At 43.1% G+C, this 27,991-nt stretch overlaps 1 protein-coding gene and 1 long non-coding RNA gene across 11 annotated transcripts in view; one reads left to right on the forward strand and one right to left on the reverse strand.

The window, feature by feature from the left end:
- Window positions 1–27,991, reverse strand: part of KCNJ6 (potassium inwardly rectifying channel subfamily J member 6) — a 327,087-nt gene that overhangs the window by 34,144 nt on the left and 264,952 nt on the right. The window lies entirely within an intron of this gene.
- Window positions 26,716–27,991, forward strand: part of LOC105746609 (uncharacterized) — a 183,290-nt gene continuing 182,014 nt past the window's right edge. For 6 of the 10 annotated variants that reach the window (XR_009185642.1, XR_001118919.3, XR_001118920.3 and 3 more), the window contains exon 1: window positions 26,717–27,647. This is a non-coding gene — a long non-coding RNA (uncharacterized lncRNA). Of the gene's footprint in view, window positions 27,648–27,991 lie in introns of all 10 variants that reach the window. The other 4 variants (XR_011648721.1, XR_011648724.1, XR_011648722.1 and 1 more) reach the window with 1 other exon arrangement.

Below are 27,991 nucleotides of genomic sequence, written 5' to 3' on the forward strand. Positions count from 1 at the left end.
AGTGTCCACCTACCATATAGGCAGTCCAAGGGTTCGATACCCAGGTCCTCCTGACTCATGTGGTGAACTGGCCCATGTGCAGTGCTGCTGTGCATAAGGAGTACCAGCCCATGCAGGGATGCCCCCATATAAGGGTGCCCCCCAAGCAAGGAGTGGCCCCTGTGCAAGAAGAGCTGCCCCACAAGAAACTGCAGCCCACCCCGGAGTGGTGCCACACACACGGAGAGCTGATGCAGCAAGATGACACAACAGAAAGAGACACAGATCCTCAGTGCTGCCTGATGAGAATACAAGCAGACACAGAAGAACACACAGTGAATGGACACAGAGAACAGACAATGCAGCAGGGGGTGGGGGTGGGTGGGGGGAGAAATAAAAAAACAAATCTTAAAAAAAAAATGAAAGGCTGATCTCATTCCATACATAGTTGCAAAAATCCCAGGGAAAATATTAGCAAAGCAAACCTAACAGTTTATTTAAAAAAATGCTATAACATGACCAAATTGGGTTTATCTCAGGAATGCAAGGGTGGTTTAATATTAGAATGTTTATCAGATCATTTGTTATATTATCAGGCTGAAAGAAGAAAACCATATAATCATTTCAATAAATGCAGAGAATCCATTTGATAAAATTCAACACCCATTCATGATAACACCTACTAACAAATTTGGAGAAGACTAACAGTATCTACCCAAAATCTAAGCAAATACATACTTAATAATAATGGTAATAAGTTAGAACCATTTCATTTAAATCAGGAACAATGTGTAAATGCTTGCTATCCGTATTAATAAAGGTTTTCTAGGGAAACAGAACTGACGGAACATATATGTAAATAGCATGAGACATAAAATTGTCATAAGTGATGATGGGGATGCACAAGTGCAAATTCCTTAGGGCAGGCTGCAAACTAGGGGCTCTGATGAAGGTCCTTGATGACTTCCCCAGGAGACTGCTGACTATCAGAAGTAGAGCTGGGAATTCTTCTGAATGCTAAAATCACTTCTTCTTTTAAGGCTTTCAACTGATTGGATAAGATGTCAACATTGCTGATGACAATCTCCTCAGTTGATTGTAAATGTAATCAGCCATAGATGCAATCTACTCACTGATGATTAAAGTCCATGGAATGCCCTTGTGTTACAATTAGTCCAGTGCTTGCTTGACCAAACAGCTGGGCACCATTTCCTTGCCAATTTGACACATTAACCTAATCATCAGACTATCACCTCTTGTATCCAATGTTATACTAAATGTCCTCACCAGTTCAAATAAGATACAACTGGCGGCAGACTTGGCCCAGTGGCCCAGTGGTTAGGGCGTCCATCTACCACATGGGAGGTCCGCGGTTCAAACCCCGGGCCTCCTTGACCTGTGTGGAGCTGGCCCATGTGTAGTGCTGATGCGCGCAAGGAGTGCCGTGCCATGCAGGGGTGTCCCCGCGTAGGGGAGCCCCATGCGCAAGGAGTGTGCCCCGTAAGGAGAGCCGCCCAGCGCGAAATAAAGTGCAGCCTGCCCAGGAATGGTGCCACACACAGGGAGAGCTGACACAACAAGATGGTGCAACAAAAAGAAACACAGATTCCCATGACAATAACAGAAGCGGACAAAGAAGACGCAGCAAATAGACACAGAGAACAGACAACAGGGGTGGGGGGGGGGGAAGAGGAGAGAAATAAAATAAATAAATTTAAAAAAATAAGATACAACAAAGAAATAAAATTACTTGAATTGCGATTCGCGTGCTTGCAGTTATAGACTCTCTAATTTCCCTGTTGTGGTGATTGACCATCTTCATCTCCCTGTTAGCCGGCCTGGGTAAGTCCAATGAACCGAAGAGTAGGAGTTTCAACTCTGCTAGGCTCAGGGCCCAGCTGGCACATGGCCAGTCTAGAGATTCAAGTCTCCTGGGTACACACCAACCCCAGCACCAACCACAGTTTCAGTGAAAGTGGCAGAAGAGGCATGTGTAGAAAGGTCACATCTTAGTCTAACTCCATCACACTCCGGATCACAATCACATCCATTAACCATGTAGGATTTAAGTCCCCTCTCGATATAGAGGTGGAGTGGACATCACCATCCCAGCGTCCACAGGATGGAGGAAGAAAATATGGATTAGAGTGGACTTACTGGTATTCTACTATAGAACTATTGTGACTAGTAATGGAAGAAACTGTAGCATTGATGTGGAGAAAATGGCCACAGTGTTGCTGAGGGCAGGGAGAAGGAAGAAGAGATACGATGTGGGGGCATTTTCAGGACTTGGAGTTGTCCTAAATAATATTGCAGGGACAGATGCTGGACATTATATATCCTGCCATAACCCACTGAATGGACTGGGAGAGAATGTAAACTACAATGTAAACTATAATTGATGTGGTGCAGCAGTGCTCCAAAATGTATTCACCAAATGCAATGAATGTGCCACACTGATGAAAGAAGTTATTGATGTGGGAGGAGTGGGGGTGGGGTGGGGGGTGGGGTATGTGGGAACTTCTTATTTATTTATTTATTTATTTATGTATTTATTTTTCTCCCCTTCCCCCCCTCCCGGTTGTCTGTTCTCTGTGTCTATTTGCTGCGTTTTCTTTGTCTGCTTCTGTTGTCAGGGGCACAGGAATCTGTGTTTCTTTTTGTTGTGTCATCTTGTGTCAGTTCTCCGTGTGTGTGGCACCATTCCCGGGCAGGCTGCACTTTCTTTCATGCTGGATGGCTCTCTTTATGGGGTGCACTCCTTGCACATGGGGCTCCCCTGCGTGGGGGACACCTCTGTGTGGCAGGGCACTCCTTGCGTGCATCAGCACTGCACATGGGCCAGCTGCACACGGATCAAGGATGCCCAGGGTTTGAACTGCGGACCTCCCATGTGGTAGATGGATGCCCTAACCACTGGGCCAATTATATTTTTTAATGTAACATTTTTTGTGATCTATGTTTCTTCTAAACAATACAATAAAAAATAAATAAGTGCTCATAAAAATACAAATAAAATAAAAGAATGAAAAAAATAAAATTACTTGAATTGGAAAGGAACAAAACTGCTATTATTTTCAGATGATATGATCACATACATAGAAAATCAATAAAAATAGTAAAAAAATTAGAATTATTTAAAGTATTTAGCCAGTGGTCTGGGTTATAAAATCTACATATCAATAATTGGCAACAAAAAGAAAACAATAATATCAACAAAAAGTATCCCATTTCCTCCAGCAACAAAGAATACCTGGGCATAAATCTAGCAAAAGAAGTACAAAACCTTTTACGAGGAAAATTATAGAATTTATTGAGAGACATTAACAAAGGTTTAAATAAATTAAGAGATCTACCATGTTCATGGATATGAAAATTAAACATCCTCAAGATGTCAGTTTTCCCGAAACTGCTCTATAGATTTAATGCAATTGCAATGGAATAATTCTGAAAATATTTTTAAAATGGAATTTGACAAATTGTTTCAATAAATTCTAAGGAAGTGCAAAAGTAAAAGAGCCAAAGTGATCCTGAAGAATAATAAACCATAGGGACTTACCCTATTACATATCGAAACATATATAGTTCTCTAAATATGTCTGAGAGGATAATTTTTATCATAGGAAGTTGTTCACTCCCAAAATTGGTGTAATCTTACTGCTCACTTCAGATGTGACCAAGGAAGGTAATGGAAAGGCAAGAATCTCTCAAGTCTATTTAGACCAGCTGCAGGCTAATCTGACTAATGCATTAAGACAGTGTGATAATGGCTTAAGGATAGACACATTTACCAATGAACAAACTAGAGATGAGAAACAGATTCACTTATATAAATGGAGACTTGATTTATACCAGAGGTACATTGCAGTTCACTGGGGAAAGAAGGAATTTCAGCCAACTGGTTATATATGGGAAAAATTAAGTTGGACTCTTTACTTACTGCGTACACAGAAATCAATTACAGGTTATTAAAATCTTGACTTGGTATGAAAGATAAACATTTAAGAGAAAGTATTGAAGGATATCTATATGAATCTGGGATAAGAAAGGATTTCTTAAATGAGGCAGTAAAACTATGAAGTACAAAAGAAAGGATGATTCAGTTGACCACAGGTTGTAAAGTGGAGATGCCATTTGGAATCCATGTAAGTGATGAAGGATTAGCCTCCCGAATATCAGGAAATCCTACAACTAATAAGAAAAAGTCCATCACATATTAAATGGGCAGAAGATATAAACAAGAATTTTACAGAAGAGGAAACATGAATGATGAATACACATTTGAAAGGATAATCAATTTCATTAGTCATTGGAGAAATGCAAACTAAAACCACAAGAGATATCATTTAAACTCACTAGATAGGCAAAAATCAAGAAATTTGAAAGTTCTAAATTTGTCAGGGAGGTGAATAAGCGAAAAGTTTATGCACTGCTAGTGCATGTGTAAACTGCTACAAACATGTTAGAAAACAATTTAGCATTATTCTGTAAAGTTGAGCAAGGGTTTATGCTAGTAACATAGCAGTTCAATGCCTAAATAAGCCCCTGGGATGGTGTGGAAGTTATATGTGCCCCAGATAAACATGTTCTTAAACTTAACCCACTCCTGTGGGTGTGAGTCCTTGTAAATAGGGCTTCTGATGAGGTTACTTCATTTCAGGTGTGGCCCAAATTAATGAGGATAGGTCTTAATCCTGTACTGGAATCCTTCCTAAGCAGAATGAAATTCAGACAATGAAAGAGAAAGCCACAGATGGAGCAGCCAGGCTCTGAACATCATCAGAAACCAAAGAAGGGAGAGGTTGCTATGCACATTGCCATGTGACAGAAAAAGCCAAGGACCAAGGATTTCTGGCACCCAGCCCCAGAAATCCATAGTCTCCTGGGAGAAAACATTGCCTTGAAGATGCCTGGTTTTGGACTTCTCCTAGCCTCAAAACTGTGAACCTATTAATTTCTGTTGTTTAAGCCAATCCATTGCATGATATTTGCTTTAGCAACAAGGAAATGCAAACAATCCCCTAAATAAACATGCACAATTATGTTCATAGCAGTATTATGTGTAATAAGAAACTGGAAACACTCTTAACTGTCCACTGAAAGAAAATGTGGTATATTCACATGATGAATTTTAAGCAGTCATGAAAGTAAGTGAGCCACACATGCAGGTTACAATATGAATAGATCTTAGAAACATAACATTGAGTGAAAAAGCAAATTGCAAAGAATATATAAAGTATGGTATCATTTTTATTAAGCTAAAAACAAGCATATATATACAATGTATTATTTAGGGACACATTGTATTAGTCAGTCAAAGGGGTGCTGATGCAAAATACCAGAAATTGGTTGGTTTTTATAAAGGATATTTGTTGGGGATAGGAGCTTACAGATACCAGGCCATAAAGCATAAGTTACTTTCCTCACCAAAGTCTATTTTCACATGTTGGAGCAAGATGGCTGCCAACATCTGCCAGGGTTCAGGCTTCCTGTGCTCCTCTGGGCTCAGCTCCTGTTTTCTCCATAAGGACAGCTGTAGACTATGAGGCTCTCTAGGCTTTGCCTTGCTTGACCCACAAGGTCAGCTGTAGACTATCAGGCGAAGGGCTCTGTCTCTTTCCCTGGGGTTCCAGCTTAAGACTTCAGCATCAAAGTCCAACGTCAAAACGCCGACATTAAGAACCCTCAACACTGTCCTTTGTCATGCGATGCCCTAATGACGTGGCCCAATCAAAACCGCAATCATAACTCAGTCATGCCCAGGTACAGGCCAGATTACAAACATAATCCTATATCTATTTTTGGGATTCATAGCCATGGCAAACTGCTACACATATACAAAATTATTTTTTTTAAGAAAGTAAGGGAATGATAAAGACAAATAGGTATGCTGGGATAGGAAAAGAATGCCAAGTAGATGAAAGAGGGTTCTAGTTCTTAAGTTGGGCTGACTAATCACAGCTGTTTTCTTATTTTTTTTTCTTTTATTCTTTTACTTCATGGCTGTTTTGTTATTACGCTCTGTAACACAGTAAGTGACAAGTTATTTTGCAATTAACAGGGACTATATTTTTTAAAAGCCAAATTCCATTTTTGCTAGGGTATTAGCCTGTTGATTATCATCTGTGTAAAGATGCTTCTTGTTCTGTGTTTTCAGAACTGTTAACCATTCGTTTATTTGGATATTATTTATTAAGGTGGGCAGAGTGTTAGGTACTGTGTTCCCACTCTCATCAGTCCATCTTGTCGTTCTCACAGCAGCTCAGAATCCAGGTGTTCTGACTGGGACGCTCCTCTAGTGACCCAGGGCTCTTGGGGCCTGTGAATGTATGGCGAGGCAGAGGAGAAAAGGAGGCTTACCGGGCCTCACCTACATTGGTGGTCTCCTTGGCCTCATGCTCTATCTAATGGAACTAAATAGGGGCAATTGATTGTATCTCCCACGTTTTAACTAGCTGTTTATGTATTTCAGTTCCTCCATAGTGAGTTAGAAATTGGGCCTAACTCGGTAAGGAAACTGCCTCCAGCAGTCTTGCCTGCTCTCTTTGCAAATAACCATGGAAGATTCCACAACTGTGAGTCAGCTTAGAGGTGGGCAAGATGAAATTAGGATGTGGCATGAAATCTAAGAACTATGCTATGAATGATAGCCCCCATTTTTATCCTTCTTCTTAATTATCATGATTATCTTTATTGTCATCTTCATCAATATCTTCTTGTAAAATTCCTGATTATTTACTTGGGGTCAGGAGCTTTTCTAAACCCTTCACATTCTTTATTTCATTTAATCCTTGTAAGCAACCCATGAGTAGATGCTATTATGATAGTCCTATTTTATAGTTGAGGAAACTGAGGTGCAGAGAGTACTCAAGTCCACTACTGGGGCTTCTGGCCTCACAATCTCAAAAGAAATGACCAGCTATTAAGTGGAAAAGATGTTGCAAGAAAACGTTGAAACCAAAGTGGGGCTGAGGGAGGAAGACTTCTCTTTGAATGTTGGCAGTTCCAGGCAAGCTTTTGATTTTATGCTTGAGTAAGGTACTTGCTTTTCCATAGTGTTCTGGTTTAAGGTATTTGTCCAAAGGTAGGTGTATGTGTGTGTGTGTATGTGTGCATGCAGGTGTGTGTGTGTTTCTTTCAAAAATTATTTCATTTCAAAATTTCTCCAATCAGAGCTTCTCTGTTTGGATTCCAGGTGTGGCGGTTTGAAGTTGTATGTACCCCAGAAAAACATGTTCATAAATCAAATCCATTCCATTGGATGTGAGCCCATTTCATGTAAGTAGGACCTTTTGATGAGGCTACTTCAGTTAAGGTGTGGCCCACCTCAATCAGGATGGGTCTTAATCCTCTCACTGGAGTCCTTTATAAGAGAATGAAATTCAGATCCATAGAGAGAAAGTCATGGGAAGCAAGGAGCTGAAGGTCGACAGGACCCAGAAGAGACTCCCATGTGCATTGCCGTGAGACAAGCTAAGGACCGAGGACGGCTGGCAGAATCAGCCCCAGCACACCACAGACTTCGAGAGAAAGCATGGCCTTGATGAAGCCTTGATTTAGACTTCCTTTTAAATTCAAAACCATGAGCAAATAAATTCCCATTGTTTAAGCCAAACCACTGCATGGTATTTGCTTGAGCACCCAAGGAAACTAAAACATCTAATTAGTCTTCTAAGAGTTTAACTTGTAGGGATGTGAATAGAAACAGCCCATCTTATTGGCACTTATTTCATTCCATGAGTACGACAATTTAAAGACGTGAAGAGGGGGATGGAGCACGTGGTATAGAGACAGTCCAGATTTCACTCCCCAGGGTCAGAAACCAAGGGACACAGTGGGCTTCGCTTGCTCAGTGGGCAGGGTGGTGCATAAGGCCCACTCCGGTTAGGAGCCAGGAGAACAAATTTAGGCACAGTTAATGAATCCTAATCCCTTGGCTCCGAGCAAACAAAAGGTCAGGCCTGCCAAGATTGGAATTTAGCCAGCAAAGCTATTTTTAGATTCACAATGACAAATTATGATGGGCGATGTTTGTGTGCAGAATACCAACACAATGAAAGGCATCCTCCAGCGGCAGGCCTCCTGGATAATGCCAGAGGTTTCACTCAGTAGACCGACAATACACCAAAAGTGCCCAGAGAATATGATTCCAATAAAATAAAATGGAGAGAAACCACCCTCACCACTTTGTAATACTGGTATTGCCAATACTCAGTAGCGAAGAGAACATTGTTTGTATATACTTTGCCATTTTATTTCAATTACCGGGCTACGTGACGTGATGTTTTCCTTTTCCTTTACTCCTTATGCCCACTGTCAATAAGATCTGCACTGAATTAGCATGGTGATAAAGTATTCTGCACTGATGTGTATAAACCTTAGCAATGTGTTGCTCTTTGTACAGGAGAAAAATATGGGTGATTTACCAAGTATGGTCTCAAAAAAATGTAGGATAGTAGAATTTCTTCCATAATGTAATAGTGATTTTAATTCAGTAGGTTCAGCCAACTGCTGATCATTTAAATAACAAGTCCTGCCCCACACTTAGGTTAAAAATCCCTTCAATAAGCAAGAGTGTTTCTTTTGTTTCCCGGATACTGGAGGCCAATGAGATTTACTTCCAACTATGTAAAAACAAATTGAATTGTGCATTTTTCATATGTCTAAAAAAAGACATTCTACACATGTGCGCCTAAGTCTCCTCTCACCAAAGCAATTGCTAAATTCATGAATTGAGGATTAAGTAATAAATGTTAACATTTGTTGAGTGCTGAATGTATGCCAGGCACCGACAGCTTTATGTGCATCAGCCATCCTTACAACAAATGCCTGAGGTGAGTGTTGCTAAATCTCTATTTCCCTGCTGAACAAACTAAGATCAGAGAGATTAAGTAACTCCCTTGAATCACACAGTAACACAGATGAGGTGACCGGTGACTTAAAACAACAGAAATTTATTGGAGGCTAGAAGTATGAAATCAAGGTTTTGGCAGGGCCGAGCTTCCTCTTAAAGGGGAGAGCCCTTCCACGCCTTTCTCCTGACTTTGGTAGGTGCTGGCACTCCATGACATTCCTTGGTTTGTGGCGGCACACCTATGTCTCCATCATGTGGCCGTTTCTCTCTCTGTCTCTCTGAGTCCAAATTTCCTCTCCTTATAAGGACACCAGTCATATGGGATTAGGGCCCACTCTCATCCAGTTTGGCCTCAACTAATAGTATCTTTGAAGATCCTATTTACAAATAATTTCACATTTGCAGGACTGCAGGTTATGACTTGAACATGTCTTTTTGTTTTTTTTTTTTTGGTTGGGGGATACAATTGAATACACAAGAGCCATTTTCATTAGTTTCTGCTTTACTTTTTTTATTAGTCAGCTGATGCAAAATACCAGAAATTGGTTGGTTTTTATAAAGGGTATTTATTTGCGGTAGGAGCTTACAGATTCCAGGCCAGAAAGCACAAATTACTTCCCTCACCAAAGTCTATTTTCATGTGTTGGAGGAAGACGTCTGCCAACGTCTGCCAGGGTCCAGGCTTCCTGGGTTCCTCTCTTCCAGGGTCTTGCTTCTCTTTCCTCTGTGAGCTTACTTCCTGGGGCTCCAGCTTAAGACTTCAGCATCAAACTCCAACATCAAAAACCCTCAGCTCTGTCCTTGGCCATGCCTTTTATCTGCGATAAATGCCCTAATGCCCTAATGCCCTAATGATGTGGCCCAATCAAAGCCCCAATCATAACTTAATCATGCCCAGGCACAGATGAGATTACAACCATGATCCAATATGCTTTTGGAATTCATAACTATGTCAAACTGCTACACTCTTCTTGCGTTTCCTTTTGTAAAAATAAGTGAATATGCACATACGTTCCTATTTCTCATTCTTTTCCCATGGAGAGAAATTGTTTCAGGACATGAAACTGAAGAATGGCTTCCTTCTGCTAAAGTAATTGAAATCACTTATTTTGCTTATTTTCTTTTACATGAACAGGCTTCACTGATGATGATGTAAGGCTAAAAAGTGAGAGCTGGAGACAGACAAACCTGGGTTTGAATTTTGGCTGCAGAGACTAGGGAAGATTACTTGTCCCCCCTGCCTTTCTCATCTGCTGTAATGGAGGAAATAATGACCAGAACAGAAGCGCCAAGGCAGGGACATGAAACCTCACATGTGAAAATAGTTACCACACAGTTTTTCCTGAGCTTTGTGTCCTTCCTTCCCTTGGTAAATTGTAAAAGCGACAGCTGACCTTTCTTGTAGAATTAGCAACATTGGTCAATAGCAATTGTCCCTTATATCAAGTGTTTTGTTGCTTGTTGTTTCTTTTAAATGGAATAAAAACCCTACAGGGAAAGATCTGGAGACGCGGTGTCTCAGCTTCTGACTGACGCCAGGGTACATGTGATGCTGACTTTCCTTGAACATTTCACAACACTCTTTGATGATTGATATTTGAAAAGAGTCGTGCTGCCCTTCAGTGCCCCTCATTAGTCATCATTTTTAAAGGTAGTGGTTCTTAATATTTGTAGTCAAGGAACCCTTTCCTGGGAATTGGATGGAGCTCATGGAATCTCTTCTCTTAAAATACCCATATAGGGAAGCGGACACGGCTCAACTGATAGAGTGTCCGCCTACCATATAGGAGGTCCAGGGTTCAAACCCAGGGCCTCCTGGCCCATGTGGTGAGCTGGCCCACGCGCAGTGCTGATGCATGCAAGGAGTGCTGTGTCACGCAGGGGTGTCCCCCATGTAGGGGAGCCCCACATGCAAGGAGTGCATCCCTCAAAGAGAGTCTCCCTGCGTGGAAAACACAGCCTGCCCAGGAGTGGCGCCGCACACACAGAGAGCTGACACAGCAAGATGATGCAACAACAACACAAAAGAGACACAGAGTTCTGTGCCACCTTACAAGAATGTGAGCTGATGCAGCAAGATGATGCAACAACAACACAAAAGAGACAGAGTCCTGTGCCACCTTATAAGAATGTAAGCGGGCACAGAAGAACATGCAGCGAATGGACACAGAGAGCAGACAAATGGGGGGGGTGGGGGAAGGGGAGAGAAATAAATAAAAATAAATCTTAAAAAAAAAAACACACCCGTACTCACTAAGTTTGCAACAGTCACTAAAGCATGTGAGAACCCAGGATCAAACAAAACAAGAAGAAGCAAAAACAAAAGAATGAAACAGCCCTGTGTTAGGGGAGAGTGTGTGTCTGCATGTGAGTGTGGAAAGGCCAAAGGAAAAATAGGGAAGAGTAGGAGAGAATTTATTTAGACTGTGACTGGGATATGGGTCCTCATGTGCTTTCACAGTTTGGGCTCACCCATCAGAATTTCCCTCATCAAACTGGTTGCCAGTATTTGTCTGCATCCTTCTCAAGTCTGGGAATAGAGGCTTCTGTGGGCAGGAACGCTGTCTTAGATACCAGTTTTTCTCCATCACCTAGGACAGTGTTTAGCAACTAATATTTGCCCGCTAAATGTTTGTTAATGACTAATGAGTAAAAGGACCCAGGTGTTAACAATCTATTTACTCATTCATCATGCGTTTATTGAGGACTTTCTATTTCCCAGGCACTTTGATGGGCCCTGGGGGTCAAAAGGTGATGCAGTCCCCAGGTTTGTGGGAGTTATAGCCTATTGAGGATGAAATAAATGCCCAAATAATTGTAAAATTATAACTGTGATTAAAGCAATGAAGAAAAGATAGATTCTTCCATAAACCCATGAAAAGGGGACCACATTTAGCCTGAGGATGGACACTGAGCTAAGATTTGAAGATTGAGCAAGAGGGTGGGCAGAGTAGGGATAAATGCACAAAAAGCAGAGTGAATGCAGAGGGAAGACCTGTTGTAAGAAGGTCCTTGAAGCATTCAGGAAACTAAAATAAGACTTATGTATCTGGGGTATGAGTAGGGGGTTTTTGGTATCAAATGAAAATATTGCTTTGACTTGCCAGGAGAAATGAATTGGAGGAGAGCAAAGGATGTGGGGAGATAGTATCAGGACTATAAGAGAAGTAGTGAGATGGGGAGACTGAAATGGACTCAAGAGGTCTTTGGAGGCAAATGGATGGAACTCTGTAATGAATGAGTTAAAGGGAAGAGTCAAGAATGCTGATGCCCGGGTGTCTAGCTTGGGCAACAGAACAGATGGTGGTGCCATTAGGAATCCTGAGTACAGGAAGAGTATGTGTTTGGTTTTGGACATGTTTATGTTGCCTTTGAGACATGCAAGAAAATTGAGTAAGCTATTGGATAATCAAGTTTCAAGCTCACAGGTGAGATACACTGGGATGCCAGTGACATACAGTTGGTATTTGTATTAGTCAGCCAATGGGATGATAATCCAATATACCAGAAATCTGTAAGCTTTCATAAAGCACATTTATTTGGGGTAGAAGCTTACACTTACCAGGCCATAAAGCATAAATTACTTCCTTCACAAACGTTTGTTCCCATGTGTTGGAACAAGATGGCTGCTGACGTTCGCCCTTCCTCTTCCTCTTAAGGCTCGGTGGTCCCAGCTCCTTCCAATATCAGCTATAGGCCAGCAGGCTCTCTAGACTTTGTCTCTCTCCCCTGGGCTCCATTCTCTCTGGACTCAGGCTTGCTTCTCTCCAAAGGTCAGCTGTAGACTATCAGGCGAATGGCTTGTGTCTCTTCCTGGGTTCTCTGCCGTGTCTGTGGAGCTGTCTCTATTCCTCTGTATTCTTCTCCTGTGTGTTTACTTCCCAGGCTCCAGCTCAAAACTCCAACTAACTCTCTGTTCTGTCCTGTAGTTTCCTCTGTGAGTCCCCACCCACCACTACTGATGTGGCCCAATCAAAGCCTTAATCATTATTTAATCAAGTAAAAGTGAAACTGTTGATAAATAAAAAGCATAACCTTGCAGAAAAATGATCTAATGAGCCACTTCTGCCCCCACTTCTGTAAATCAGCCCAGAAGAACATGGCCTTGAAGGAGAGTATCAAATGAATGACTCCTGCCCCTGCTTCTGTAATCCAACAAACCACTCCTGCCCCCCACTTCTGTAAATCAGCTCTCAACCTTGCACCTGCCTTCTACTTCTGTAATCCTGCTTGCAAAATTTCTCCTAGTAATGCGTTAGGCAATTAGCAAAAGTTATGCTGATCCCACATAAAATCCTACATAAACCTATGAAAACTGAAAAACGGGGCTCAGAATTTGGAGATTGACTCTCCTCTGGGTCCATGAGTAATAAATCTGTTTCTTCACCTTTCTGAGTGCCATTTGGGTTTTTTGCTGTTCAGAACTCCTGGCTTTGCTGCAACAAAACCTCTGAATCCAATACAATCTAATGTGCAAACAGGCCTGTTTACAAACATAATTCAATTTCTATTTTTGGAATTCATAAATAATACCGATCTACTACAGTATTTAAGCCCCAGGATGGATGAGATAGCCTAGGGGAAAGTATACAATGATTAGAAAAGGCCCAGGATAAGAAGACTAAACCTTGAGAAAATTCAACATTTAATGGGCAGGTGAAGGAGGATGAGCTTGCACAGCGTGTCGAAAATGCAGCTGGAGAGAGATCAGAGGAAAGCCAGGAGGGCAGACTGTGGCAGATGCCAAATGAGAATACTTCAAGACTGAGTGGAGAACAGTGTCAAGAATGGATAGATAAAATTGCCAAATACTGAAAGATATACGTTGAATTTCAGAAATGGTGGTCATAGTTAACTTAATGAGCACTGAAGAGTACAGGGGGATGGTGAACCACAGATGAGTGGTTTGAGAATTCGTTCCAGGTGAGGAAATGGGAAAAATAAGTATAGATGAAGTTTCTCAAGAATTTGACCGTGAATGAGGACAGAAGTTAAGAGTTAGTAAAGGATATAAAATTGAATGAGGTTTTAAAGATGTGAGAAAATTGGCCCTGTTTAAATGCTGATGGGAAAGGCTTTGGTTGAGTGAGGGTGGCTGAATCTACAGGTAGGAGTGATATAGAATTGCTTATAGTTCTGGAGGAGATGGGTGAATCAGAGTGCAAGATAGAGGTACCCCTCCTCTGTCCTCATTTAAGGCCTGCTGAATAAAGTGATTGGCAGCAATGAGCTTTCCCCTACAACTGTGAACCACAACACACACACAGAGAAGGAAAAGCCCGTGGTACTGATGTCAATAGATTTGTGAAATGGTGTGCCTTAGTTTGCTAGGACTGGTGTGAAAAATACCATGCAATGGGACGGCTTAAAATACAGGAATTTATTGTCTTACAGTTTTGAAGCTAGAAGTTCAAAATCAGGAGGTCAACAAGGCCATGCTTTCTCCAAAGTCTGTAGTGTTCTGCTGATGGCTTTCTAGCAATCCTCTGTCACATGATTATCTGTTTCCTGGTGTCTCCTCTGTTTTTTACTTCCAATGTCCTCTTTTAAAAGGACTTCAGCCATTTTGGATTAAGATCCATTCTCATTCACCTTATCTACTAATATCTTCAAAAATCCTATTTACAAATGAGTGCACATCCATAGGATTGAGGCTTGGGACTTGAATATGTCTTTTGTAGGGAACATGATTAAATCCCCATCATGGTGACAAAGATTTGAGGGATTTCCTTCCTGAAATTTCCCATGTCCTTTGTGAAGTGAGAGGTGAGACGACCCTTTACAGTTGGGGTGGGGCAGAGGAGGAGATTTGAAATTTTTTGTGCAGGGTGGGAGAGTGAGTCAATCTGACAAACAAAGTGGAATTTAGATGGGCTGATAAGAATTTACAATGAATAGCTGTTGGTTATATACCCCTCACCCATTTTCCCATTCCTAATAGCACCCAGAGTTTTATTGGATGTCCTCCCCTTAGCCCATGAACTTGGGGTCCCAGCCGGCCTCAGCTGATTGACATATTTCATTTCCTTGGCCACATTCATTGTTTCTAGAGGACACATAAGACTTAAGTGTGGTTAATTCACCATCTAAACTCAGGCAGTTCAAGGCATTCCCTCCCCAACCCTGGGGTGATGTGAGTTGGGTGGACTGCGCATCTCTTTGGCATCAGAGGAGGAAGGTGGTTGGCAAGCACCTCCCGGCTCCTTGCTGCTCCGCCCAAGCTCCTCACTGCTCCGCCCAAGGTGCCGGGGCGAGCAGGCGTCACCTCCAGGCTCCAGCGCCCTCAGCGCTGGTTCAAGTCGCTCCAGCTTCTCCCCTGCCGGCGCTTCCACCCCTACCGCCTGCTGCTGGTGGAGGGAATGGGACTCTGGGCCTCTACGCACACGGGCTGTGTTCGCACTTGCACGCACACATGCGCACATGCACTCTCACACACACGTGTGTGCACGCTCACCCACACGTGCACACATTCTGGGCTCCCAGCTGTGAGGCCAGCCTCAGGTGGCTGCTGGGACATCTCAGCATTGCTCCTCTAGCTCTGGGCACCAGGCTGCCCTGGAGCCTGGCTGGTGGCGTGGAAGTGGGGGTTCCCTGAGAAGCTGGCACTCTTCCAGAGCTCCACTGGAAATGGGCCTCGAGTACCTGTGCTCTCTGGGGTTCTTCCTTCTTGGCCCCCTTCCCACATCTAGGTCAGGTCCAGGGCAGGGGTTCAAGGTCTATTCTTGGAAATCTGGGCAGTTTCCAAACCCTTGTCCCATCTCCTCCAACACGGCTTCTTCCTTACCAGGGCTGGGCTCACTTTTCACTCTTTTGCAGTGGTGCAGGAACACTCTATAGATAGCCGTGGAACTCCCAGGCCCTTTTTATTTTCTCTCCAACAAAGCATGGTTCTTGTCAATGAAAACGTTGTCTTCCAGATCCACTTTTTTTAAAAGATTTATTTATTGTCTCTCCCCATTGTCTCTCTCTTGTGTCCATTCACTGTGTATTCTTCTGTATTCTCTTGCATTCTCAGCAGCACCAGGAATCTGTGTCCCTTTTTGTTGTGTCATCTTGTGTCAGCTCTCCATGTGTGCGGCACCATTCCTAGGCAGGCTGCACTTTCTTTCACGCTGGGCGGCTCTCCTTGAGGGGCGCACTCCTTGAACGTGGGGCTTTCCTATGCGGGGGGGGCGCCCCTGTGTGGCATGGCACTCTTTCTATGCAGCACACTGTGTAGCTCACCATTTAGAATGAGATACTTAAAGAAAATCTAAAGTTGGCATTTTATGGATGCTGTTGGTATTTTGATGATGAGGGTCTCTAAGGCACACTTTGCACAAATCTGCATCCTGTATAATTGCATGTGATTTGTCAAAGAATATAAAGTCTAATAAAACAACTCTTAGTTCCCCAGACTTAGATTTGTCTCTGCCTTATAGGATGCATGTGTGGAATGAGCGATCATTTTTAGTAACTGGATAATTTACGTGCTGGAAGGGAGCAGAATATTTAACCTCTCCCCATGTCTTTCCTTTAGGTCTATGAATCTGTTTGATATTTTAGAAGAGTCTAGAAAGTGGGGGATCTTAACCAAAAATTAAATACAGCTTAGGCTGGACCTGGACCTAGTTTACTTTTATTGCTGTTTCATAATTGTTTATCTTTTCTCTAATTTTGCACGTTGGGAGGCACATTTAATCCACTTGCAGAGTAATAAAACTTCTGCCTTCTCTGAGGACCAGTTTGTACTGTTTGTTAATAGCCTGTCAAAAGGAAATGCCTTGAGCGTGTTTTCAATTCTTCTTTAAGTTATTGGCTTACTTGCAAAACAATAGCCAAACTCCCTGTCCTCCCTACTCTCCACAAAACATTCTCAGAAAAGTGCTCTTTCCACAAGGCAAGGAGAACTGATGGGGAAAGAAGCGGCAGCCAGTGACAGAACCATCGATGGCTAGAAAATCGGTATTTTCCTTCATGAAAACAGAATTCAAAGGATTTGTAACCAAAAGCAACTGATTTTTTAAAACACATGAGACCTTTGTAGACTGACTTCCAGACCTAGTGCTACTCAGGAAGGTGGTATAACAGACATATTTATAAAAACCACAAAATCTTCTTGTGGGGGCCTTTTAATAAATGTGATCTTAAATGGAAATATTGGGCAAATTTTGGAAAAATGTAGTTTGCACCCTGAGTTCTTGTAAAGGCCTTTGGACCTCGGTCACAGTGAATTTGTTGAACCATGTTCACTATGTAAGCCATTTGTCCCCGAGAAACTTGAAGGCATCCCAGTCTAGGCTGCCCTAAGACCAGGGGGAGATCAACCATACCCCAAGGCATTGTCCTCCTGGTGCAGCCCCTAGACTAAAAAACTGGGTGTGGTGGAGGTGCTGGGAAGCCTTTGGTAGAGTTTGCTCACAAATCTGATCCTTTTTTCCTGTCAGAAATGTCCCCAGAGATCCACCACACTAGTAATAGTGTACACTATTCTTGTGATAATTTTGAAGTTTCTTTTTTCTCTTATTAACAAGAGAATTTAACAAAAATGGGGTGAATCAATTTGGAAATCAGCACCCTTTCTTCAAAGGCTTAATTTGGAATCATTTCGGATTTGTCAAAAATTTGGTTTAGTTTGCAGAGTGTGCGGGGAGCCTTCTGAATTAGTATATATCTTAGTAAAAACAGGCATAACGCTGCTAGAAACAAGAGCCTCCTTTCATGGCAATTCAGTTTTGAGGTGTTGATTTCAAGCCCATAAATCAACTGATCTCTACGTTCTTTGATCCAAAACAATTATGGTGAAAAAAGTAACCCAGAAGAGTTTGATGTTTTATTTGTTCCAAGGAACAAATAAAAAGTTGTGGCCAAAGAAGCCACCATGACTCATCCTCTGGCTTGTGAATCAGCTACCAGGTGTCCAAGTTCTTTGTTGACTGTTAGATTTGAATGATAATAGGAATAGCCCATCAGTTTATATTCACGCCTCCAGCTTGATACTATCCTGGAGTGATATAATATTCTTGTAACTAAATCATTTATTTACCCCTGACTTTTAAACTCAAGAAGGAACTGAATAACAGCACAATGCTCCTCCTTGGGCTAATCTCTGTCATCTCTCCTCACTGTTCCTCCTGGGACTTAGGACTGGAATGTTCCAGCTCTGGCACCCCGTGTGCCAGGACAGGCTCAGCAGAGTTCCCGAGAGAGCAGGGACAGCAGGTGCCGGGATTCTGGGTCATGGCATATTTTCACTGGGAGCTCTTTCGCAGTAGCAGAAGAGATTGTGTGTCTGGATCGGATTGAATGGGAGTGAGATGAAGACAAGGCAGATTTTAGGTGAAATGATAAGGGAATATCCAGCATAGTGTATTGCATTTAATATATTCCAAACAATGATATCTTTTATTAAGCACAGACTATTATCATTATCATTATCATATGCTGAAGGTGCTGGTCAGAGTCTTAATTTTAAGCTTGTTCCTCGGGAATCCTGTGCATTCTTCGGTCTTTCTAAGGGTTTCTTACTAGTTATAGCCCTGGCACAGGAACAGTGTGTGAGCAGGTGGAGGGGGGGCTACTTGGCGACTGTTTAAGAAACATTGTGGTTCTGGGTTTACGACTTGGCAGGGCTTGTTGGCTATGAGGGCAGGCTCAGTGGCTCAGTTTATGTGGATATAGTGAGAAGAATAAGCAGTGCTAGCCCTGCTTGTATCCTGAATCTCAAATGGGGACCCACAGACCGGGCCAGCACGATCGTAGGGTGTTTTGTGTGTTACTTGTGACCGTTTTGGGGCCTCTAGGAGGCCCTCTGGCCGGGTTAGCAGGAGTGAGCTGGGCTGGTGCCAGGACAGGCCTTCTCCAGACAGTTCCAGGATATCAGGCCCCAGAGGAGCTAGGCGGGGCAGCGTCTCTGAGCACATGCTCTGGTTTTCTCAAATCCTCTTGTAAACATGAAAAGCCCACAAGAAGGAGGCAGGATTCAAAGTGCAGGGCCAGGGAGGGCCCAGAAGGGGTTGTAGGCAGTGAGGGCGGAAGCTGGGACCACGTACTCCTGGGAAGGGGGCTGCGCTCGGGAGAGCTGTGCCCGGGGGCGTGGCACATGCCTGGGAAAGCAGTGGGACTTCACCTCTCAGACCTCCAGCCGCTGCCACCTGCTTGCCCAGCTCCTCAAGGGAGAGATGGGAGAGGCTGCTGGACCCCGAGGCGCCACCTTTCCTTTGGGAGACGCGAGGGGAACCCGTTGTGGACACCAGCATTTGAGTTGCAAACCCTGGACAGCGACCTGGCCCAAGGTCTCAGTGGGTTGTCATCTTTCTAATGTTTCGATGGAGGGATGAAAACCAGATAGTTTACTTCCCTTTCTGGATAACTTAACTTCATTGATTTAGCATTTTCTCCTAACCACACTGTCAATAGATGCAAAGACTTTTCTTGGACTATAGTGTCTCAATTTTATTGCGCTGCTTCCCAGCCCAAATGTCACAAGACTTTTGTCAGCCTGACAAAATGATGAAAATCGGTCTCCTTCCCTATTTCCTATTACTTCCCAGAGTTGGTCATTTGGCCAGTCACATCACAATGTATTAACTGCTTTGGGTTCTTAAGGATTTTTCTTTTAAGAACAGGAAATATGGGAAGGGATTTGGCCCAACGGATAGGGTGTCTGCCTACCACATGGGAGGTCCAAGGTTCAAACTCCGGACCTCCTGACCCGTATGGTGAGCTGGCCCATGCTCAGTGCTGATGTGTGCAAGGAGTGCTGTGCCACACAGGGGTGTCCCCCATGTAGGGGGAGCCTCACATGTAAGAATTGCACCCCAAAAGGAGAGCTGCCCAGAGTGAAAGGAAGTGTAGCCTGCCCAGGAGTGGTGCCACACACACAGAGAGCTGATGCAGCAAGATGATGCAACAAAAAGAGACACAGATTCTGGGTGCCACTGACAAGAATACAAGTGGACCCAGAAGAACACACAGTGAATGGACACAGAGAGCAGACAACTGGGGGGGGGGGGGGGGGAGGGGGGAGAGTGTCAGGGAAGAGGAGATAAAAAAAATTCTGAAAAAAAAAAAAGAACATGAAATATTTAAGTCTGTCACCTAAAGAAGAAAACCTATAAATCACCATGTATCTCCTTTCCTTCTCTCTCATTTATGTTTATTTTTATAGGCTAACCTTGACCTCTCCTGAAGAGACCCCCAAAATTTTACTCCAAGAATTTTAGCATTTAGATTCCGGAGAGGAGGATATGATTCCTTCTTTTCCCTTTGATACCCACTTCCAACTTCCAAAAATGGTTCAGTATTGTTCTATAGATTCTGAATTCATTATAATTGCATGCTTCTTAAGGGAAGTTATTAATGAATAGGATGAGATATTAATGGAGAGGTAAAAAGAGATATTTTGTACTTTGAAAAAGCCGTCCTCCACAATCACATGACAAAATGAATTAGAAGTGGATTTCTGTAGTAGGAAAATCCTGCTTGTGTGGGGATGGGGATAGTCCTTTACCAGAAGTTATCTGTGGCATCTACAGATGTGCAGCAATAAAGCTCATTGCCTTTGGAAGGCTGTGTGTTGCTAAAGTTTCTGAAGGTGCTAGTTTTGGTTGCTAAAGCAAATACTATACAATAGAATTGGCTTACACAATGTAAATTTATTGGCTCATGGTTTTGCCACTTAGAGAAGCCCAAAATCAAGGAGTCAGCAAGGTGATGCTTTCTCCCAGAAGACTGTGGCATTCTGGGGCTGGCTGCCAGTGATCTTTGTGCTGTGGCTTTTATGTCACATGAAAATGCATATGGCGGAGTTTGCTTTCTCTTTTGGGTTCCCTTGACTTACAGCTTCTGGTTGCTCCCTGTGGCTTCTTTCTATCTGACTTTCACTTTGCTTATAAAGGACTCTCATAATCCAGATTAAAGTTCAACCTGATACAGTGAGCCACACCTAAATTGAAGTAACATCTTCAAGAGAACCTATTTCCAATAGGTCCACACCAACCAGAATGCGATCAAGACCAAGAATATGTGCAAACTGGGGCACACAATTCAACCCACCGGAACTGTTTCCAGATGAAACGGCTTGGGTTCTGAGTTAGACACATTTACAATAAATATTCCCTTTGATACCACACACAACTGGAAGAAGCTGAACTTCTTTGCTTGTTTCCTATATGTTTAGTCTATGTCCCTAAATAGGTTGGTGACAATCTGGCATGAGCTCAAGCCACTGAAGCATTTTCTCTTAGCGTTAGAGATGTGTCTCCTATCAAGAGCTCAAGAAAGAAGCCATGCCCAGATGATGAGCCTTGCTTTCTCCTGCACCCTCCTCCCCCATGCAGTGGTGTTTGCTTCTCCCTGGTGGTATTCACGGTAGAGAGGGGTTTGGGGAACACTTCTTAGCCTAATGAAGACCCCGTATTCCACTTTACAACTCAGGATGGTTTATAACAACTCCTCCACTGGTTCAAAAGTGGTGTGAAAATATTGACAATGAGTGTGTATGTATGTGTGTGGAAATCATAAATTATAATATGACTGCATTAATCAGAAAATGTACAGTGGAAAGCCAACTTTGAAAAATGCTATAATGGTTGCAGAAAAAAGGTGTTAGCTGGAAATGTAAAGTATAGGGAGTGGGAGGAGATAATGCAAAGAGAACGATTATCTCTAGCAATTAATCATCAGTCCAAAAAGGGATCTAGAGTGCAGAAGGCTGAACTGGGGTCCCAGGCTCCTGGATGGGGGTTGTGGTGCCTCTGGGGAAGAGGCTCGGATAACTCCGCTATTCTTTCATGTTCATGGTTACATCCTTTGAGTGGAGAGAAACTTGAAGGAAGCTAACTCAAGAAGGAGCCATTTGCCAGACCACATGCACGTAGGATTTCTGTACCGAGCACCCTTCTCTCCACTTCTCTGCCTGCCACCCAGGATGGTGCTCAGACCTGTCCCATCAGCTGAGCAAACTCCATTTTTCATCAGTGCCAAAGGAGCTGGCGTAAATAGGATGAGCAGGTGGAGCAGTGTCGTGGTTTGGAACTGTAGGAACCTCAGAAAATCATGTTCTTAAATTAATCCATTCATAGGGATATAAACCTATTGTAATTAAGATCTTTTGATGAGGTCAATTTAGTTAAGGCAAAGTTCAGGGTGGGTCTTAATTCTCTTACTGAAGTCCTTTATAAATGGGATGAATAGAGATAAAGATGGGGCAGAGCACAGAAACAAGAAGTTGAAAGTACATAACCTGGAAAAGAATGGAGAGACAAGCAGATGCCGCATGTGCCTTACCATGTGGCAGAGGATCCAAGGATCACTGACAGCTGGTCTTTGGGAAAAAAGCATTGCCTTGATGATGCCTGGATTTAGACATGCTTACAGCCTCGAAACTGTAAGCTTGTAAACTAATAAATTCCCATTGTTAAAGCCAACTGATTTTATGGTATCTGCTTTCAGCAGCCTAGCAAACTAAAATCAGGAAGGAGAGCCAATGCATGAAGCCCTGAATCTCCCTCTGTCTTTACTCAGGTTTGCTCCCAAAATGAGGAACTACTTGTCAGAAGGGAATATTAAAGAAAAAGTTAAAGTTTAAAAATTTAGACCCATCAAACCCCTTTCTCATTTCCTTTTCTGCCAGAATTATTTGCATATTTGTTTTATTTTCCTCTTCTCTATTCAAACAATATTACCTATACCACTTTATGCCCCACATAGTGTATATCCGGTGCTGTGCAATTAGTAGATGCTCAATAAATTAATGGATGATGGTGGGGAAATGGATGAGTCTCAACCAATTGGGCTCCCATCCACTATATAGGAGGTCCAGGGTTTGATGCTAAAGACTTCCTCGTGAGGGCAAGCTGGCCCACATGGCAAGGTGGCCCACACGGAGTGCCAGCCCATGCAGGAATGTCACCCCATGCAGGAGTGCCACCCTGCATGGGAAAAGCCACCAAGTGCAGGAGTGCTGGCCGACGCAGAGAACTGGAACAGCAAGATGACACAACAAGAGACACAGATAGAGAGAAAATAAGAAAACCTAGCAGAACAGGGACTTGGGGTGGCACAAGAGAGTAATCGCCTCTCTCCCACTCTGGAAGGTCCCAGGATTGGTTCCCAGAACAAGCAGACACAGAAGAACACAAAGCAAATGGTCACAGAGAGCAGACAATGGTGGGAAGGGGGAAGAGAATAAATAAAATAAATCTTTAAAAAAAATTAGTGGATGATGGGAGAACGAAAGAGTAAGATGAGAGAGAGACGAGAGGACTTGGCCATCTAGGCTAGAGGTGAAATTGATGCCAGTCTGCAAAGGGGTTGGTGGGATTTGGGCAGAAAATGTGGGACAGGGGTCAATAGGAGATGCAAGTAGGGGTCCCATGCTTGGGTCCCAGAAAGAGTGCATAGGTAGGCTCCATCCCTCAGGGCAGTGCAGAGCCCTCCTGCTTGCTGGGCTGTACTCTGTTTCACAAAAGTCTTTCTCAACTCCCTGTGGGACAGTTTAGTCTATGGAGATTCTCCACGGTTTGAAATATTTAAGTTGGATCTTGTTTTTCTCTTCCCCCTCACATACTCTTTTCCAGCTGTTTTTTTTTTAATGAAGAGGCCTTTAGGTTGCATTGCTTTTCACTTGACCATTAAAATTATTTTTCATTGGCAGGATGTTTAGAGCAGAGCCTTCATTTTTCTTCAGTTAAGTATCAAACTAACTCTGAACTGTGACATGCATTCCCCACTCACAGAGTAGGAATTCATGTTTTATCTGGCAGTACTTCAAATGTAATTTTTAAAATATATGAACACTGAGACTTGGGAGCCTCTCAGTGATTTAGTGATCTTATAAGAAGTTGGGATTTCACAAAATTAACAGTGTTTCTCTATTAGGCAGAAAGGGAAGGAACGCTTGCTTGGCCAAGGAGGAATTCCTATAGCATCCTTGGTTTCCATTGACCCTCTCTCTATGTCCCTGAGGACTGGTTTAGCTTCTGGATCCTTGTAAAGACCGAATAAGCTACAAAACACTATGTAAAGCACAAAAATGCTGCCAAGATATGTGGCATTACGTGAAAGGCAGACCTGCCCTTACTACTAGACCACCTTTTGGACCTGGCAAATGAAAGGATGTCTTCTCCTGTGGAAATCATCAAGGAACTCCCATTCCAACTTTATAAAGTAGGACATAGAGAACCATGTGGCTCTGATCCTGCCTGCTCCTTACTTAAGCCTAGTCACACTTTAGTCCCACTTGGAATATCTGGTGCAGGTTCCTTCCACCCCTTCTCTGAGCTCTTCTCCAACAGGTGAGCCTGAGGGGGTGGAGGTGGTATGGTCATGCTGCCAGGATGGACTTTGGGGTGAGCCTATCCCTGGGCTGACTCTTGCTCACAGTGTGACTTGGGGAGAGATGAGCGGATGTCACCATGTGCCTGATTGTCCACAGCTGCAGCTTGGGAAGAAAGGATCTCCTGAAGATGCCTTGATTTGGACACTTTCACAGCCTCAGAACTCTAAGCCCTTAACCTAATAAGCCCCCATAGTAAAAGCAGACCCATTTCAGGTATATTGTCCCCAGCAGCTTTTAGTAAGCTAAAATAACAGGGTTGTGAGAACATTAAAGGGTGGGAGACTTAGTATAACTTGGTGTGTGGGAAAGGCTTTCTATTTTGAAATCCATTGTGTTTTTTTTCTTTATTATTAAAAAAAAAAGTTACATTAAAAAAATGTGAGATCCCCATATATCCCCCACCCCCCTCACCCCACTCTTCCCACGTCTACAATCTCTTTCATCATCATGGCACATTTAATACATTTGGTGAATGCATTTTGGAGCACTGCTGCACCACATGGATAGTGGTTTACATTGTAGTTTGCACTTTCCCCCAGTCCACCCAGTGGGCCATGGCAGGACATACAATGTCCAGCATCTGTCCCTGCAGTACCACCCAGGACAACTCCAAGCATTGATGTGGGGAAAGGCTTTCTTGATGTTTGAGTGATGTTTGAACTGAATGTAACCCACGTAAAGGAGGGATGAGGAGGGAGGAGTATTATTGGGCAGAGGGAGCAAAGGTCCTGTGGTGGGAGGGTGGTGGGGGCAGTAATGATATGATGAGATGAGGCTACAGAAGTGGGGAAAGGCATGTATATAGGCTTGAAGGTAGTATCACTAATTCAGCCTTTCCTCTAAAAGCAATAGGAAGACATTGGGCCCTGGACACCTAACAAAATGGCGATGATGGACAAGTACCATCCCCCAAACAAGGAGTATCTTCAACTTCAAGGAAAACGATTCCTTTCCTCTGCCCCTTAATATCTATGTCCCTTCTCAGCCTGAAGCAGAGTAGACATTGTCCCCAATCCCTCAAGATTAAGGAATGAAGAAAAATAAGGGGGGAGGGGCAGGGAGTATAACCACAGGTCAAAGCAGATTTATTGTGATTATAGTTATTACCTTATGTTAATGGAGTAACTTGTAACACTGATATAAAAATAAAATAAAATAAATCAATTAACCATAAAAGAAGTAATTGGAGAGTTTTGAGGAGACAGACAGGCTCCTTTTTGAAAGAACTCTTGAGCTGCAGCATGGACAGTGGACTGGAGTAGAGTAAGAGTGGGTGCGAGTAGAGTAGAGGCCTTCCTAATGCTCTGGGCAGGAGATGACAGCAGATGGATTGGAGGTGTACAGAGGTAGCAAGTTGATGGTCCAAGAGACTGTTAGAAGGTGGACTGGACTGAACTTGAGGTTGGACTGGATATGGGTGTGAGGGAAAATGCAGGTACTATGGATAACTCCTAGGTTTCTGGATTGAATGCTTGGATGGAGAATGGGAATGAATTCTGACAAATGGGATCCCAGAAGAGGACTAGGTTTAGGGAATGCTTGTGAGTTAGTTTGGACATGTTGCATTGCAGTACCTTTGAGACCCAAGTTGTCAAATAGGCTGTTGGAAAAAGCATTCTGAACCTTTAAGGACAAGTTTGGGTTGTAGATACGTTTGGGAGTCATTGGCTTTGGTAATTGAAGCTGTGGGCAGGAATGTAATTTGGACACAGAGTAGAGTGAGAGAAAAGAGGGTCTAGGCTGACCGTTGAGAAACTCTGATCTTTCACGGCTGGGTCAAGGAGGATTGGCCCGGACAAGAGCCTGAGAAGTGGCCAGAGCAGAAGGAAAACCAGGATGGTCAGATGTCCTAGGAGCCCAGGGGAAAGAGTAGTTCTAGAAGGGAAGTCAATGTCAAAAACTGTTGCAAGGACAAATAAAATCAGGACTGTAACCAGTTTATTGGGTTTAAAGGATAGAGGCCATGAATGAGCTGGGTAAGAGATGTTTCAGGGTCAGAAACCAAAGAATGGGTTGAGGTGTGAATGGACAAAAAAAAGAGGGAGAAAGTAAATATTGACAAGTCCTTTGAAGAATTTGCTTGCAGAGGGGAGGGGAGAAAAAGAGCAAAGATTGGAGGGGGAATGTGGCAGCCAGGGAAGAGTGTTGCTTTGCTTTGCTTTGCTTTGTTTTAATAAGAGAAACTTGAGCATGATTACACACTGATGATAAGGATTCATTGGCAAGGGAGAAATAGAGTATTCTGTAGAGGGGAATATTTATAGTGTTCTTGGGTAACAGGACGTTCTGGTTTTCCCAGGACGGAGGGTTTTCTTGGGACACAGGACTTTCAGTGCTAGAACTAGGACAGCCTCAGGAAAACTGGGATGGTTGGTCACTTTAGTTTGCAGAGAAGTGTCTGAGTTTGGGGCTTTTCTGGACCCCAGGAAAGATCAAGTCTTGGAGCTAATCTGTTCCTGTGGGTGTGAACCCACTGTAGGTGGGACCTTCCTTTTGATTGGATTACTTCAGTGGGGCGTGACTGAGGGTGGGTCTTTATCCTCTTGCTGGAGTCCTTTATAAATGAGATAAATACAGAGCCAGGGAGCCACAGAAACACAGGAGCTCAGAGAGAAAAGATGCCAAGGCTGAGCCAGAATCTCATGGAAGCTCAGAGAGGAAGCTATGAAAACTAGGAAGCTGAAAGCGATGAGACCCAGAGCCATGTGGCATCCTCTTTGACAGAGGAGTCCAGGATGGACAGCAGCTAGACTTCAGGAAGAGAGCATTTCCTGATGCCTTCCTTGATTTGTACACTCTTCTCAGCCATGGACCTGTAAGCTTGCCAGCCAATAAACCCCTTTGTAAAAGCCAATCTACTTCTGGTATAGTGCCTTTGGCAGCTTTTAGTCAACTAAAACAAGAAGGTGAGAGGGGATGGGACTTGAAATACAGAGACTGACTCCTGCAAGAGAAGAGGCAGTTTCTTTGTTGCAATGGAAAGGAAGGGAATAATGGACTAGGATGTGCAAGATTTGTAATCTTGTTCAGGGGAGTTGAAGGAGTTCCCATCTGATATTTTCAATTTCCTTTGTGAAGTAGGAAATAAAGTCATCTGATGAGAGAGAGTGGAGAAAATTCTCCTTGTGGAGAGTGGGAGAGCAGTTGACTGGAGAAATATAATGGAATTGCTGGGTGGTGTTGAAGGACTATATGAGATTGCATTCCATGAATTTGTAATGATGCTGGTCTCCTCATCATGTGTGTGTGGCTTTACCCAGCAGATATCAGCTACTCAGCTGCAGATCAGAAAAGGTCAACTGTTGGCTTCTTCCAGGGCTGACATTTTTCCATGTGATGCAACAAAAATCCAAACAAGTGAAAAGGGAATTTAACGTCCTGTCAAGAGTTTTATTGAATTGCTGGAACTCAATCTGGATAAATAAAGATGTGAAGAGAGGAAGGTCATGATGGATTTGGATTTGGTGTAAAATCAATGGATTGGGGTTCCTGGTAAGTTTGGAGAAAGGCTACAAGCCAACAAGATAGAGACTGTGATTGATTGAAGCTGGATTTGTTAACTAATTATCATCAATGCCATCCGGGTGTGAGGGTGGGGAAGGGCACTGGCCAGGCTGGACCAGCAGGCTGGGATCTGTAAACATGCATCTTCTTAAATGAAAATGTTATGGCAAAGGATGGGGGGGCTAAAATATTTGGGAGAGGAGTGGGTGAATGGTTCATGGTGGAGGCAAGCTTTCTAAATGTGCTTTAAAAATAAAGCAAATGCATTTAAACGCTGCAGGGAAATTACCGTTGTCAAATGGCTTTTGATTTCAGGATGGACACTATCATAG

The sequence above is a fragment of the Dasypus novemcinctus genome, chromosome 4 (genome assembly GCF_030445035.2).
Source record: "Dasypus novemcinctus isolate mDasNov1 chromosome 4, mDasNov1.1.hap2, whole genome shotgun sequence".
In the NCBI taxonomy this organism is placed as follows: domain Eukaryota; kingdom Metazoa; phylum Chordata; class Mammalia; order Cingulata; family Dasypodidae; genus Dasypus; species Dasypus novemcinctus.